The 16,135-nt window shown below is 31.8% G+C and overlaps 1 pseudogene; it reads right to left on the reverse strand.

The window, feature by feature from the left end:
- Positions 1 to 8,733: 8,733 nt before the first annotated feature.
- On the reverse strand, positions 8,734 to 10,295 carry LOC141600540 (LEAF RUST 10 DISEASE-RESISTANCE LOCUS RECEPTOR-LIKE PROTEIN KINASE-like 2.5; annotated as a pseudogene).
- Positions 10,296 to 16,135: the final 5,840 nt, after the last annotated feature.

Genomic DNA, 16,135 nt, shown 5'->3' on the forward strand with positions numbered 1-16,135 from the left:
TCAACCAAAGCACTTATTAATTCCACATTAAACTTCAACCCCACTAACCTATGAATAAAAAAAAAACTGAGTGTCCCTAATGAAATCAACTACATGCTCACTTACCAAAAACCCCTTGTGCGAAACTAAGTGTGACCTACATCGAAGGGAACCAACGTCCCGCCCTTCCAATATTGCCTTGCTCCGGTGTACCTCTTGTTGTGTGAGAAGTTCCGGGTTCACCGGGCCTTGTTGTTGATGTTGTTCCATTATTCCTACACATTTAAAAGAAGATTATTAGATTAGCATGAAAATAAATGTTCAAATAATTAAAAAAATTATGGTAATAAAAAAAATTAAAGACAAGTGTAAGTAGTAGAATACCCTTGTGAATTGTTAACTCTCAAAGTACATGTTTTTTTATTGTGGCCTAAACCACGACACAAACTACATGTGACCTTGTTCTTACTCTTCTCATCCATTTCATTAAGAAATCTTTTATTCTTCCGTCTTCCTTTTCCCCGTTTATTTTGCTCATCGCACACTATTTTAGGCCCATTGTAAGGACCCCAATAAGCCTCATCTTTCAAAGGGTGAAATTTAGAAGCATATGAAGCTAAGTGTTCTCCGGTAGAATAGGCGATGTACACAAATTGAGTAGCATTTAAACCCTTCTTTTTACAAACGGCATACACATGTGAACATGGATACTTGTATGTTTGGAACTTGTTACAAGTACATGTCCTCTTGGATAAATCAACGGTGTGCAAATGGTTACCATGTGACATGGGTCGAGAACCTCTACGTGTTGTGACTTGGTACACCCCTCCGACATGGTCAAAAGCCACAACCTTATGGTATGCTCCTTTTTGGCAATTTTCCTCCAACAAGGTGGTAATCTTCGGACTATAATGAAGCCCCTTCATCAACCGTTTCCTTGCAAACTCACGTCGCTCAACAAAGTATGCATTAACTCTAAAAAATACACACTTTATGAGTGCCGTTACGGGTAGAAAACGTGCTCCTTTAAGAACATTATTAAATGCCTCCGCCAAATTAGTAGTCAATATTCCATATCTATGTCCACCATCATGGCAAATTGACCACTTCTCTATTCCAATTTCAACAACATATTGTTGTGCCTCTCTATTCAATTCACCTAGGCGACGAAATCCTATGTCAAACTTCTTGTTTTGTAATTGCATTGCCGTTGACCCAAACATTTCTTTAACTGAATTATTTCTAAATCTTGTATTAACATTTGAAGCTAAATGACGAATGCAAACTCTATGATAAGCATACGGCTCCTCCCACCCACTACCAACTTCACTCATTGCTTTCATAATCCCTTTGTGTCTATCGGAAATGACACACAACCCACTTCTTTTGGTAACAAATACTCTTATGCATGACATAAACCAAGGCCAACTATCGGTATTTTCGGCTTCAACAATAGCAAAAGCATCCGGGAAAATTTGATTATTAGCATCAATTGACATAGCTGTCAAAATTGTTCCCTTGAACTTTCCATATAAGTGGGTTCCATCAATGCTTAAAACTGGCCGACAATGTTCAAAGCCATCAATACATGGTTTAAATGCCCAAAAAACACGCTTGAATTTTTGCACATTTGGGTTAGTTGTTGGTGTTGTATAAAATTGAACAATAGTGCCAGGATTAGATTCTTTTAAGCCTTGCATGAAACGAGGTACAACTCATATGATTTATCCCAATCTCCAAATATTTCCTCAATTGCTCTTTGTTTTGCATTCCAAGCTTTGGTGTATGAAATTGTGTAACCATACTTATCTAAAATATAAGTAACAACAGAGTTTACTTTATATCCCCAATCTCCCTCAACAAGGTTACGAATCTCATGACTTATGAATGCTCGTTTCAAATTCATGTGGTCTTGAGGTACCATGTCACAAACACAAGACTCATCATGAGGACCTTTGTATGTCACAACGGTAAAAACTTCAGAATGAAAGTCTTTTTGTGTAGCCCTTAACCGCCAATTACATGGTGTAGGAATCCGGCCACATTTGAAGGTAATAGTATTAGGCTTTGATTCGGCAACTTTGAAAAATTGATTTGCTTTAACACAATATGATGTCACCTCATCGCTAAGTGAAGCTTTGTTTGGAAACACTTGTCCAACCGCAAACTCTTTCCCATGTTCATATCTTACCATATTTTCCCAAGTTTTCCAGCTATTCAATTCATCCTCATCTAATTGATCAATCTTATTAAACTCAACAATGGGAGCACTAGCAAAGACAAGATCATCATCACCATCTTCTTCATTTGCCAACAAATTCTCTTCAAGTCCAATTCCTCATCAATCTCATCACCTTCTAAGTTACCATAAAATTCCCCATCATTTACGTAATTAGTTTCAAGTGAAACAAATTGAGCAACATCATCTAGCCTAATACTTGGTGTAGGAGTGACAATTTGACTAGTAGAAACTTCTACAAATATGTCCATTGAAGGAGCATGTGAATGACGAATACTTGCCCATAACGCTTTAAAGGCTCCCTCATTATTAAGGGGAACAATTTTGAAACACCCTAAGACTCGGAAATTTCATCATTACCTTCAATTGAGTACCCAAACTTTGAACACCGATTCCCTTATAAATCTCTTCAACTAATTCAAGATATGTCATCTTTGTACTAGCTAGAATAAAACATTGATTCCCTCCTCTATAGGTTACACATCCATTTTGCTCCAACACTTCTCCATCCCAATAACAAATAAGAGGAAAATCACAAATTTCCATTCTATAAAAAAAAATTGAACAAATTTAGTATAAATCAACTACCAATAACCTAATTTCCCTAAAATACATACCTAAACAACAATTAAAAATCATAAATCGTTCATCCTACCTAATTAGGGTTTTGAAAATTTGGGGCTTTTTTTAAACAACCTTAAATTAACACATATAAGTTGTAGATCTATGTACAAAACAACATAATTACCAACAATGAAGACAAAATAAGCAAAATCTACATTCAAAAGATGAAATTAAATAAGTTAAGAGAATTAAATTACCTTGCTAATTAGGTAGAATGTATAATTTGAAAAGCAAAAACCCAATATAATGCCGGAGATACGCCGGAGATTCGCCAGAGATGAGTGTGAGGTGAAGAAATAAGAAGGGGAGTGAGGTTTGTTCTATCGCACTTGGTGTTTGTGAGGCGAAGATGATGAATGTTTTGTTTAATTTGGTAGAAAGGGACGGATATACTAAAAAAAAAAAAAAACTGCCTAAACACGCCATACGTATTGGCGTGTTTCACTCTTAAGACACGCCATTACGTATGGCGTGTTCTATTTTCTTCCATTTTGCCAGCTACTGGACTTGGGCTAAAAATTTTGGGCTGCTAAAACACGCCATACGTAATGGCGTGTTTCCATCTCAAGACACGCCATACGTAATGGCGTGTGCTATTTCTTTCCTTATGTTGCTACTGGATTGGGGGTAGAATTTCAGACTGCCTAAACACGCCATATGTAATGGCGTGTTCATTGAAATAAACACGCCATTACGTATGGCGTGTTTAAGCCCCGTACAGGCTCGTCAAAACCGAGCCTACGTGGACACCATTTCGATAAATGTTTTCAAAACCGACCCAAAACGACAATTCTTTTATTTTTGAGCATTATTTCAAAAACGGACTCTTTTTATTGTTTAGAGGACGACAATTGTGTAATCTCATTTAATTTCCTTTTGTTACTGATAATTTTGTACTTCAATTTCCTACGATAGGAGATTACGGTATATTATTGCGGTATACCGTAATCAGAATAATATCGATATTATTATGTTTACCATTATTAAGAGATATTATTATTATATTTAGATCTTTATCCGTACTATAAATACGGAGCTATTGTAATGGTTGAAAACAACGAACGATCATCAATAATATTACGATTACTTCTATGTAATTCTCCCTCTCGATTTATAATACCTACAAATATCGAAAATACATACAGTTGTTTCAGATAGCAGTATATCTATATCTATATAATACTATTAAAAGGCTAGCCTAAAAATGCCACGTAGACAATGCCACATGGGATGAAAAAAAGCCACGTAACAATGTGACTTGGCAAACTAATATGACATGGATTATCCAATTAATTATTATATTGCATTAATTTAAAATACTTATTCCCTTTAAAAATCCATCCATATTCCATTAGCTTTAAATTTAATAACTAAAAAAAACTACAATAAAAAAATACGCATTAATTATAAGTTGATAATTTCAAAATATTTCATATGGAGTAGTATTATATGTATTCGAAATAAGAAAAAACTGAATACATAAGAAATTAAGAACGAAAATGAATAAATGAAGTTGAAAAAAAAAATTGTATTATCACTAATTCATTACTTTTTTTTTTAAGGCATTAATTCACTATTGTTGTTACTATAACTTTTTTGTATTTAATTTAAGTAATTTATAAACAAATTTTGTAAATACTTAAGTGAAATTAAATACTAATAATAGAATTTTAAAAGGGTAATAATACAGTGTATTTAGTTCATGAAATTATTTCACGTAAAGGGTAAGGTTTTGGAAAATATAAAATATATGGATAAGAAAATATTTATATAATTTAAGTAATTTACAAACAAATTCTGTAAATACTTAAGTATATCTATACAATATAGTTAACATGTCAGATTAAAGCATTTAATTTAATTTCACATGGCATTAACATTTAGTATTTTATACCCCATTAATTTCTATTAATTTTTATTGATTGTTTAATTATTTATTAATTATTATTAGATTATTGGTTATTTGATATAATTCTTATAAAGCATTTAATTTAAAATAAATGATTACTAAAAGTCCTTACAAAAATGTTTTTACATATTGTGTAACATAAAAATAAAGAAAATCAAAAGACATCATTAATATTCTTAAATTAAATGTATATATTTATGATTTGATAAGCTAAAAAAAACAAAAAAAGATGTAACTTACCAAAATTCACATAAAAGTTTCATAATTTACAATTATATTTCACATTTTAATTGAAAATTTTGGAAGAGAACATAGATGTTAGTGAATCGGTTAAATTTTTTCATATTAACACAGCTCATAAAATTAAAGTATACATTTATTTATTTCTTTAAAATCTATATAATAAATAGTATAAAAAGACTAACATTGAGTACATTTTTAAATGACATGTGATATAACAACATGATTTCAAGAAGTCATATTACAAGTCTCATCATCATAATTATTTTCTTTTATGTCCCCTAATATTTATTCTTACAATTACAATATTAGAAAAAATTAAAGAAGACAATAATTTTTTATCTTCTTCCACTTCAATACTTTATTCAATTCACCACAAGCATTTAACCATACTTTTCATCTTCTTTCTCCATAACTCATTTCCCAAGTTTCTTTATAATGATTCATATTTTTAGTTTACCTTAAACTTTTGATGATATTATGACTTCTTAATTACTACAGTACTTTTTTTCTTGAGATGATAATGTTTATTTCTTGAGCACAACAATAGACATGCATTTTTATTATAATTTTTTTTATCAACCTACAACTAATTCGTTTTTCTCATTTCTCTTTTCCATGATAAGATTTTACTATATTGGTCAAACTCATTTGATAATATTTTAAATATACTCGGTATATCTTATGCAATTTTGTATTTCGTGTACAGTTGATTTTGGCATAATACTAATTTGTACAATTGATTGAATTTTCAGCAGCATGACATACTTGGAGATCAATACGTGCAAATGACAATCGACAAGTATGTGGATTTTTTTAAGAGGATGATGTTTCTCATTTTTTTTCTTGGAATTTTTTTTGGGAGATTTTACTATTTTAATTATTAATACAAAACTCATTTGATAATATTTTACATATACTCGGTATATCTTATACTCCCTCCAAGTGAGATGAGTCTTCCTCTTTGCTTTTTGCACCAAAAATAAGGAAAACAATAAAAAACTGGATAAAGTAGTATGAGTTGTGGAGAGAGAAAATAATAAAGAATAAAGAATGAATAAAGTAGAATAAAGTAGGGCAAATTGTTGACTTTTTAGGAGAGAGAATGAATAAACAATGAATAAAAGATAACTAAAAAAGGAAAGGGAAAGATAAGAAAATAAGCTCAAAAGAGAAATAAGGAAGATTGATAAAACTTGGAGGGAGTACAATTTTGTATTTCATGTACAATTGATTTTGGCATAATACTAATTTGTACAATTGATTGAATTTTCAGAAGCATGACATACTTGGAGATCAATACGTGCAAATGACAGTCGATAAATATGTGGATTTTTTAAGAGGTAGCATGATGTTTCTCATTTTTTTTTCTTGGAATTTCTTTTTTTGGGAGATTTTCCTATTTTAATTATTAATACATGACAATCGGTGAGTACATACCACAATTTAAGAATTTTTATTTCAGATATTAGTTCAATATCAGTTAACACGATAGTTGATGTTGGAGGATGTGTTCATATGGATGATCAAATATGAAGCTCTTGAATGGAGTAATCACCATATTGAGGATGTATTTTTATGTCGTTTATTTTAATTGATATTAGCCTATCTATTTTTGTTCCAATAATTATGCTAAGGTTTTAGCCTATTAGTTATTCTTGGCCTTTTAGTTGTAGTAATAGTATCGACACAACATTGACGGATAATTCTTACAAGAGAAAAAAAACCATCAAATGATAATTAAATTTGAAATGGAGACACACATATTCAATGTATTCAATTACTATATTAGTCTTACTTCATTCACTTTGTTAGGCTATTTTTCTTTTAGCTATTGAAGGAGAAAAACTTGACCGCTGTTGGTAAATTGACGGTTAAGAAACCCCTCAATCTCCGGAGCACCAATATTTTGAAGTTACATAATACATAACCCGTGAATAAGTATTAATCATTGATTTCTATATAAACAACTTATGTTTATATACATGTAATTAGACTATTTAATTTGAGTATGATGAATTGAGAATGCAAATCATTACTGAATTTACGAGTTAACATAAATCATGAATCATCAGAGCAATGAGCAGCGTCATCTGTTCAACATATACTCCCTCCGTTCCGGTCATATGTTTACACTTTCCTAATCAAGGGGTACAAGTCATATGTTTACACTTCTATTTTTGGTAAGCTTTAGCCATATGATATGTGGGCCTATTTTACTTAAGCAAATTTTAATCAACACAATTATTATTAATCATATCTTCTATTTTCTGAAAACCTACCTTCTCCATTTCTCTTATACTTTCTCATCGCCGCTCATCTCTCTCACACACTCTCTCTCTCTCTCTCTCTCTCTCTCCATCTCTCTCACAATCTCTTACCCATCTCCACCATAAATCATCTTAATTTTAATAACATCAACAGATCTTGTTGATTATGGAGTCGGTAACATTCCTCCTTTCGGCCATTCGAAAAAAGACGGTGTTGGTGTCGTTCTCACTGGTTTAAGGTCGGATCTGAAGGGAGATAATGTGGAAGTTGATGAAGACGATGGTGGTTTAAGGTCATTTTCGAAGCTTAGTGACCTCCTTAAACGTTTGGTCTCCTCCATCTTTTGATGGATCGGTTTCACTATATTGGTGGTTTAAGGTCGGATCTGAAATTCTTGTAAAATTTTAGATGGGTTAATTTGAGTAGAAATTTACATTGAGTTTTGTGTTGGTCTTAGATCATTTGTATAATCTCTGATTTTTTTTCTGAAATTTTAGATTGGTTAATTCCATTAGAAATTATTGGGAAATTTCGATCAGATGAACAAATTAGTTCGATGTTGTAAATTTGGTACAATTATAAATTTATGTCTATGAAGGGTTAATTATAGTATTATACTGTTATTATTTGAGTGCTCACATTCAAGAGAATGCAAGTTAGATGGAGTACTACGTAGAGTAGAGTTTTGCAATTTGACAAGTTTATATTTGGATGTTTGTTTAAATCTCATACTCTACAAATGTGATCACTCGTTTGAGCACTCTTCTAAAACCGATGTGGGCTTTGTAGTGAATGTGAAGACTTGTTTTTGGTTGAGACAGATCATAATTGGGGTAGGAGGAGAAGGATTAGTGTGTTTGTATTTGAATTTGGTGTAAATCAGCATAAAACTTCAGCAGCAATTTTTAATGGAGTAGGAAAATTTTCTTCAAATTCATCTACAAGTGGATCAGTTAAAAGTTGGGTGATCCACCAAAGACTAATGAAGTGATTAAATTTTGGTTTAACACTACAACTTGCATTCTCTTGTATTTAATATTGAGTTTTATTTCCATCTTTCATCACCTCTCTCCTCACCTAGTTATTTGTGCAAAATGGAAGTGTAAACAATTGAATGGAACGGAGGGAGTACATTAAAAAAAAAAAATCTCTATTAAATGCCTAAATCCCATTAATTTACTAGGTTGTTAATAGAGGAGAAGAAGAGTTACTCATGATTAGATTTTTTTTTGTATCTTTTACAAAGACCCACATTTTAACGACAAATACAATGCCTCTATTCCCCACTAATCTCATATTATTATTATTATTGTTTATATTACCGTGTTACTATGTCCAATCTCATTATTTACATCCTATTTTATCGTCTGCAATGTTTTCAAATCAAAATATATTTTATACAAGTAGTATTAATAAAAAAGGAAATTGTATAGGACCCGTGATTTTTCACGGGTTTCAAAACTAGTTACAATACAAAAGCCCAAGAATTGAATCTAAGGTCCACCATTACAGACGCGTATAGATTATTGCCATAGTCCGTAAGGTTGATATTCGTCCGACTACATGGAGGAATCAAATATAGACAGCTGTGGCTCGAGGGGGCATCGGCAGTGATTCAAGAGGGCCTTCTATCATCTCGAGTACTCTGTCCATTGATGGACGGTCCGATGGATACGTTTGTATGCACCATAGGCTCACTAAAATCATTTTCCTTTGCAACTCTTTTTCTTCTTCATTCAACATTGCCTGTGTTGCTTGTGAGGCTTGTTCAGTTTGTTCGAGTTGATTGAATATCCATTCCGGAAAGTACTGTTCACTACTACGCTGTGCTTCAGGCGATAAATTCGACCTACCACATGCCATATTTAAGACCATCATCCCGTAGCTATACACATCCGATTTATGAGAAACTCCACCAATAGTTCTATAAACAACCTCGGGAGCAATATACCCAATCGTACCCCTAGCTTCCAACATCGAGATTGTATTATCCTTTGTAGGGCACAATTTTGCAAGTCCAAAGTCGGAAATCTTTGGGCAGAACTCTTCATCAAGTAAAACGTTATGAGGTTTAATGTCGAAGTGTAGTATACGAGCATTACACCCTCTATGTAGGTAGTTTAGCCCTCTACCAATCCCAACAGCAATTTTGAACATGGTTTCCCATTGAAGAGACGGGTGAGTTTGGCTGCCGTAGATGAACTTATCAAGAGATCCATTGACTAAGTACTCGTAAATGAGAGCGCGTTTATTCCCTTCAAGGGAGAAGCCTAAAAGACCGACAACATTGACATGGTTAGTCCTACTAATGCTTAGTACCTCGTTAATGAAGTCGTCTCCATTACCCTTCATCTTATTCAGTAACTTCACTGCTACAAGCCGTCCATCTTGCAATTTGCCTTTGTACACAACCAAAACCTCCTTCACCGAGTTTTTCTTTGAACGAACTGGCTATTTTCTTTATGTCAGCATATCTGTATCTTTTCGGGGCTAAAGATCCATAGGCTTTCAGAAAAGCCTCTACATTCTGATTCTCTTTTGTTCCTCTGATCTCTAAACTTGAAAATTTCTTCGGCAAAAGTCGTTTTTTGGAGCAGAGGATCAAAGAAACCAAAACCAATATCGTCAAAGCTAAAGCGCCTGAAAGAGAAAAAAAAAATTAGAAGATCATAAGCTAGTAACTTTGGTAGCCTTGTGAGTTATGACAAAGTGTAATAACTCTGAAAACGCATTAACAGAAAAAGGAAAATACGCTGTGCTTGAGGCATTCTCAAGACGCTGGTTAGAAACATGAAAGATATAACAAGACGGAGACATGGAGTGCTCTCCGAATTACCTGATCCGATAATTACCAATTTCCTTCGTCTTGAATTTGCTGCAAAAACGCAAAGTGTGACTAATCAACAGAGAGAAACATACACAACGATGTTTGATAACTATCAAATATTTGGTACATTAGAGATAAATCAGTGCACCTGGTTTATGACATACTGTAGTATCTGTCCCATCTGGGCAATAGCAAGAAAATATCATTCTGTTATCATCCGATGACCCACATACTGTAAGAATATTGGGTCCAATACTATTTATGTGGACACACTATTATACAGATTGTATTTGTTTGCTATCGTTTAAGTTTAGCCCAATATAGTGATCCATCTGGATAATATAATACGGGCATATTAATTACGTCTTATAAAGTATGGGCCGGATATCTTAATTGTGTAGATACCCATTAGGTTACTAATGCATGATGGGCGCATTAGATTAAGGAGACTATATATAAGTCACCTGAGTTATGGTCCCTGGTAGTAACCTAATCTCCCCGCATCCCATCAGTAGAGAGATCCCTATTGGTATGTGTGTCTACCAGAAGACCTAATCCTGAAAACCGTCCCTCCAGGCGGTTCATCCCAACCATTCGTCATGTAATCGGGTACGCTTCCGCTCTACAGTTTATACCGAGTAATTTAGTATGAAGTTTATGGTCTCAATTCAGATTAAATCTAACAAGTGGTATCAGAGCCACCTTCATATTAAATTATTTGGGACGATTTATTTCGGATTGTTCGATATTCATATGTGCGAATTCAGTTGTTGCTGCGTTAAATTACTTTGTCGCTCATATGTATATGTATGAATACCGTCTGATCTGAGTTTTATGTAGCCTTATTGTTGCTGTAGAATATCTGTCTTAGTGTCCGCTAATTCAGTAATCAGTATGCAAACTTTGTTTGTCTTGATTTGTGGTAACCTGTGACATACTTATTAAGAATTAAGAAGCTATTCGGGTATTAAACGGATCAGACACATTAAACTAAAGTTTTGCTTGGAATGATCTATGCCGCCGTCATGTTGTTTATTGTTATACACACTCATTAGACAATTTGGTTTACAGTTGGTATACAAACTTGTTTTAAAGTTTGTGAATTTGGGAATCATGGCTATTTAATTAGGATTTAATTTTATTTAGCCACTATTAAAAATTTAACAGTATAAAACTATTGTCGGCTAAAACTTGCTAATTTGCAAAGTACATGAATTCGGTTATGGCATGTTTGACTTAAGGCTCCGTCATGTATTTTTTTAATCATTAACTAGTTTTTGAACCCGTGCACTGCACGGGTGAAGATGAAAAATATTATTAAAAGTAACAACTTACATATTTTTTGGATTTAGTAAATTATTAAAATTTAGAAAATTTCACTTTGTCTACTACCCAAACACTTTTGATACTATGAGTTTTTTTATTCGAAATACTATGAATTTTTTTTCTCGACTTTTGAGAAGTTATTGACACGTAGTCGAAGTAGGCGGCTGAGGTAACTTAGACTTGACAAAATTGAGTTGATCCGAATAACCCTACCCGACACCCAAATTCAAGAACCAAGCTCTATCTGAACCCGAATTGTATAAAACAATGGATAAGTAACTCCTTATATAAAACTTCCTTTGCCCCACTCATTTGTTTGCTTATTCCATTTTGGGTTGTCTCAATCAATTGTGTGCCTTTATATTTTAGGAATGCCTTTGATAAGCAATTTGATACTCCACACTTAGTTTGATTCATTTATTATTTAATAATTGACTCCCTCCTCTTTTCTTGACATTTGTGTCCAAACCAAAGACAAACGAATGATAAGACGAAAGGACTCAAGGGAGTATGAAATTTCATATTTTATTTACCCAATTGTTATTACACAAACGGGAACTATTGTAATGCGACACATGTTATTTTCCTACCCCGTTGACGTATTACGATCTCATACGTATTTAAGTGAAGATGTATAAAATGGTTTTCCTACCCCGTTGGCATATCAGTGTTTATGTTCTAAATTCTAATAACTGTCTTAAACTTAAAACGGATCAAATAAAATACATAGGACAAAAGCATAATATTTAGGGAGTAATAATAAGCTTGTCTGATCATCGTACGAAACAGAATTACGGCGATGCATATCGTACGAAATATTGGGAAAATCATAATCCAAATTAATATGATAATCTTTACACAAAGGTTTAGGAAGATTGTTAGTATTTGAGCTAGGAAACATATGCGATATTTAAGAAAGCTGGTGTTAAATTATCATAGTAAATGGAAAAAGAGGTAACCTTCTTTTGTTTTAGGAAATTTTTTAAATTTGAAATATGAACAACTCTTCTTTTTTTTTTTTTTTTTTTTTTTTTTTTTTTTTTTGTATTAATAATATTATTATGGTTGTTTTTAAAGTTGAGATTCCATATTATATGGTTAAATTGGTGCGTTTTCTAAATATGAATCTTTTGAATTGACTTAATCAATTTGTATAAATGGATAAACAATCATATATTATGTATAAATATTTATGTTTAAGTTGCATATGATCTAAACACCAATTGATAGATCCCGGATTTTAAGGAGACGATGTTTAGGAAATCGTTTTGTTTTTAATATGGTTGGATATTAACTTGATATTTTAATGCACCTTTTAAATTATTGTGATTGACACAAATTTAGGAAAATAAAAATATTTCCTAAAATGTATTATAAAAGTTATAACAAAACCAACCTAAATATAATTTATGTATATATTCCGTCTAAAAAAAATATTTAACACGATTGACTCTTATTTTTTTTTTTTTAATTTACGTTTTATAAATCAAGCAAATTACATGTGGCGTATGAATAGCTGTTGATACGTGGCGATTTAATGAGCTGATGGTTTTAGCTTTAATATGGCGAAATTAAGCTTCGTAAGTTTCAATTGTAGCAAGTAAGGCTCATAAATTTAACTAAGAGTAAAATTCAACTCCTTTTTTATTTTTACTTTAGACTATCATAAAAAATTATTTATAGTGATTTTATACAACTTGTAACAATTTTTTTAAAATAAATTTAGCCGTGTTAATTACTATACAATTAATTATTCATTTGAGAACAATTTAAATCCTTCTATAACATAAACAAAATAAAATCGTATAAAATTCATGAATAACTCTTACATTGATAATAAATGGTCTAAAAAGTTTCAAAATTATTAAAAAAAACTTTTTTATTTTTATATTGTTATATAAAGACGCAAAGTTGTAAAAAATTAATTTTTATATTTGATTAATTTGATTTTAAAATGATCAAAATATTTACATTTCTAGCTAACTTTGAATTTTGATTTTGTGTTGGTTGACTCTTATTCTTATTGGATTTCGTTAGCTTGAACGCACTAAGTAGTTTTTTATATCATACTCGTGTAATCGTGTTGTCTAAAATCACATACGAAGTAATAACTATTAGTCACTCCAATCCAAATTAAAGATTACATTCAATTTTTGGCAATCAACCTTAAAAAATTTGACCATAACTAAGTTCTTATGATCTTCTTTTTCCCTGTATATCTCTTGAACGTACACTATGTGCTTGATAACGGCGGAGAAATAGAGACAATGAGAATCTTTAGAGTTCCGTCACCATTCATATGACCAGACCGTGTTGCTTTTATCACAAATTCTTATTTTAAGGCAATATATCCGTTTTAAACTTATTTACCCGGATAATACCCGTCACAAGGGAGACTTACGGTAAAAAAGTATCTAAAATATCAATACATTTTATTTTTGTTTTATGTATGAAACTTGTCCCGTCTTAAAGGTTAAGACGGACATGTCCATCTTACCGAGAATTGTGGAATTTTTATTACCATTTCAAGCGGTACGCATGACAATTTGAAGAACCTCTATTAATTGTTCCCGACTTGACTCCCAAATGTCGACAAAAGCAAAGTCATTTGTATAAAAGTATAATCTCCCATGTCAAGCATGATTTTATGTTTTTCCTGTAAGAAAATTAGCGTTTAGTCAAGTGATTATATTAATTTATACATCATTTAACAATGGCAAAAAAGCTGTTATAGGTGAATTAAGGCAAATGATTATAGATATGTTTCATAACCTTCCATGATGGAGAAAATGTATTCATCACCCTCTTCAACGCGGTCTTCAAATTTTTTTGATTAGGCTTTTGTGTATTAAAGTATAGTGGCTTGAATCGTACAGAGCCGTGTAACAAAAATCAATAGATGAATATTAAGTAGTACTCCGTAACATAGTGCAAATTATTTTAGTTTTCATGAAACTATGTAACAATAGAAGAATACCTCTTCATTAATTAATATCATCTTGATTGACTTGATAGCTTTTCTTTATAATGCAGATCGAAACGATCCCATTTACGTGCAACTTTGCCACACAAACAACAAATAAACATATGTTGTTAGCTTTGAGTCATGTCTATATGAAGTAGTGTAAATGGACAATTGACTTTGAAAGTGGGTGCGATGAATATGAATGACAGGATTGGAAAAACATTAGATTTATACTGATGTGAAGGTATAGTCCAATTGAGTTCCAAGATGTTTACGATATGGGTATGGATATTATACTATATTATATTATAGATTATAGAGTTAGTATAAAATATAAGCGTATAAAACGGATAAATTTTAAACACGAATTATTTTGGCCGAGATTTTAGTAGATACATTATACATATCCTCTTAATTGAGGAAATTTAGTTTGATTTTTAGCTAATGTTAGATGCCTATCATTAAGGCAACGTTGAAACGGAAATAATTTATTCATCCCTACTTTTTCATTCATTTGTTTCCATTTTAGAAGGAATATTTTATTTTAAGGTCTTTTTAAAAAGTTGACTTATTTAATTAATGGGGAATAATCATTGCTAATTCTCTCAAAAAAAAGAAATAATATATGGTTGATTTGAATGAAATGAAATATTGACTTTTTTTTTTCAAATGGGATTAGCAATCTTTCTAAAAATCATTAGCGTGATTTTTGGAATAAATTAATCTTATAACTATATTCAAAGATTCTGCCAGATTTTTGGAATAAATGTGATTGCAAGTTTCCTTTTTTTTTTTTTTTTTTTTTTTTTTTTTTTTTTTTTTTAATTGCGAGTGACACGTGGCATTTGATGAGGGTGTGCCACGTGGCGACTAATGAGGCAGGCGGTTTCTGCTTTAATATAATATATGATTAATGGTGCACGTATATTAGGTTTTGGCTACTTAGTTTCATTGAAACACATGCTACCCATGTCAAGTCTTGATTTATCTATAGTTACATTATGAATTGTGCAGCAATTGTTAGGTTTTGTGGATAATTATGTTATAATTTGGGTGTTTATTATAATATTCCACTATTACGGATGGTTAAGTTTGGTACATGCTGCCAAGTATGTGGTAATAATTCAAGATTGAGTTTTACGGTTATGGATTCGGTATTATAATATGGCCGTATGATTGTTTGACATGCGTAATTGGTTTTTGGTGGTTCTTATGGATTAATTCTTTTATGGGCTAAGCATAAAAGTATGTAAGTTTGATTAAATTTTGTATGGTTTGCTTGTGCACTGACTTCTGTCAGTTGCTTTCTAAAACATTATATAATTACTGTATGTTGGATATATAAGGTTATTTGACCTTAATATATTATTTGGTTCGATAACATGGTTATTATGAAGTTATCTATGGTATTATGTATTTGTTGTCTTACAAGCAAACTTAAGGTATGACAAGTGAAAAATAAAGTTATGTAGAAAAACTGACTACTGACTCGTACGGCGAAGGAACAATTATGGTGGTAATTTTATTTATCATTAAATATTTAAGTCACTTGTCAATTAATGACTTGTGTTTTCAGATTTAATAATTGGCCAATCGGATTTATCATAACGGGTTTAATATTTTAGGTTGTTTGATCGACGCAATAAGTTGCCAAAGTAACCTCTATTGTGTAAGTTGAATGATTTAGAATATTATGACTACAGTGTGTGATTGAGTTTCATGCGGATAATGGTCGGCCCAAAGGAAGGCCATTAT

Source organism: Silene latifolia, chromosome 9, assembly GCF_048544455.1.
Source record: "Silene latifolia isolate original U9 population chromosome 9, ASM4854445v1, whole genome shotgun sequence".
Taxonomy (NCBI): Eukaryota; Viridiplantae; Streptophyta; class Magnoliopsida; order Caryophyllales; family Caryophyllaceae; genus Silene; species Silene latifolia.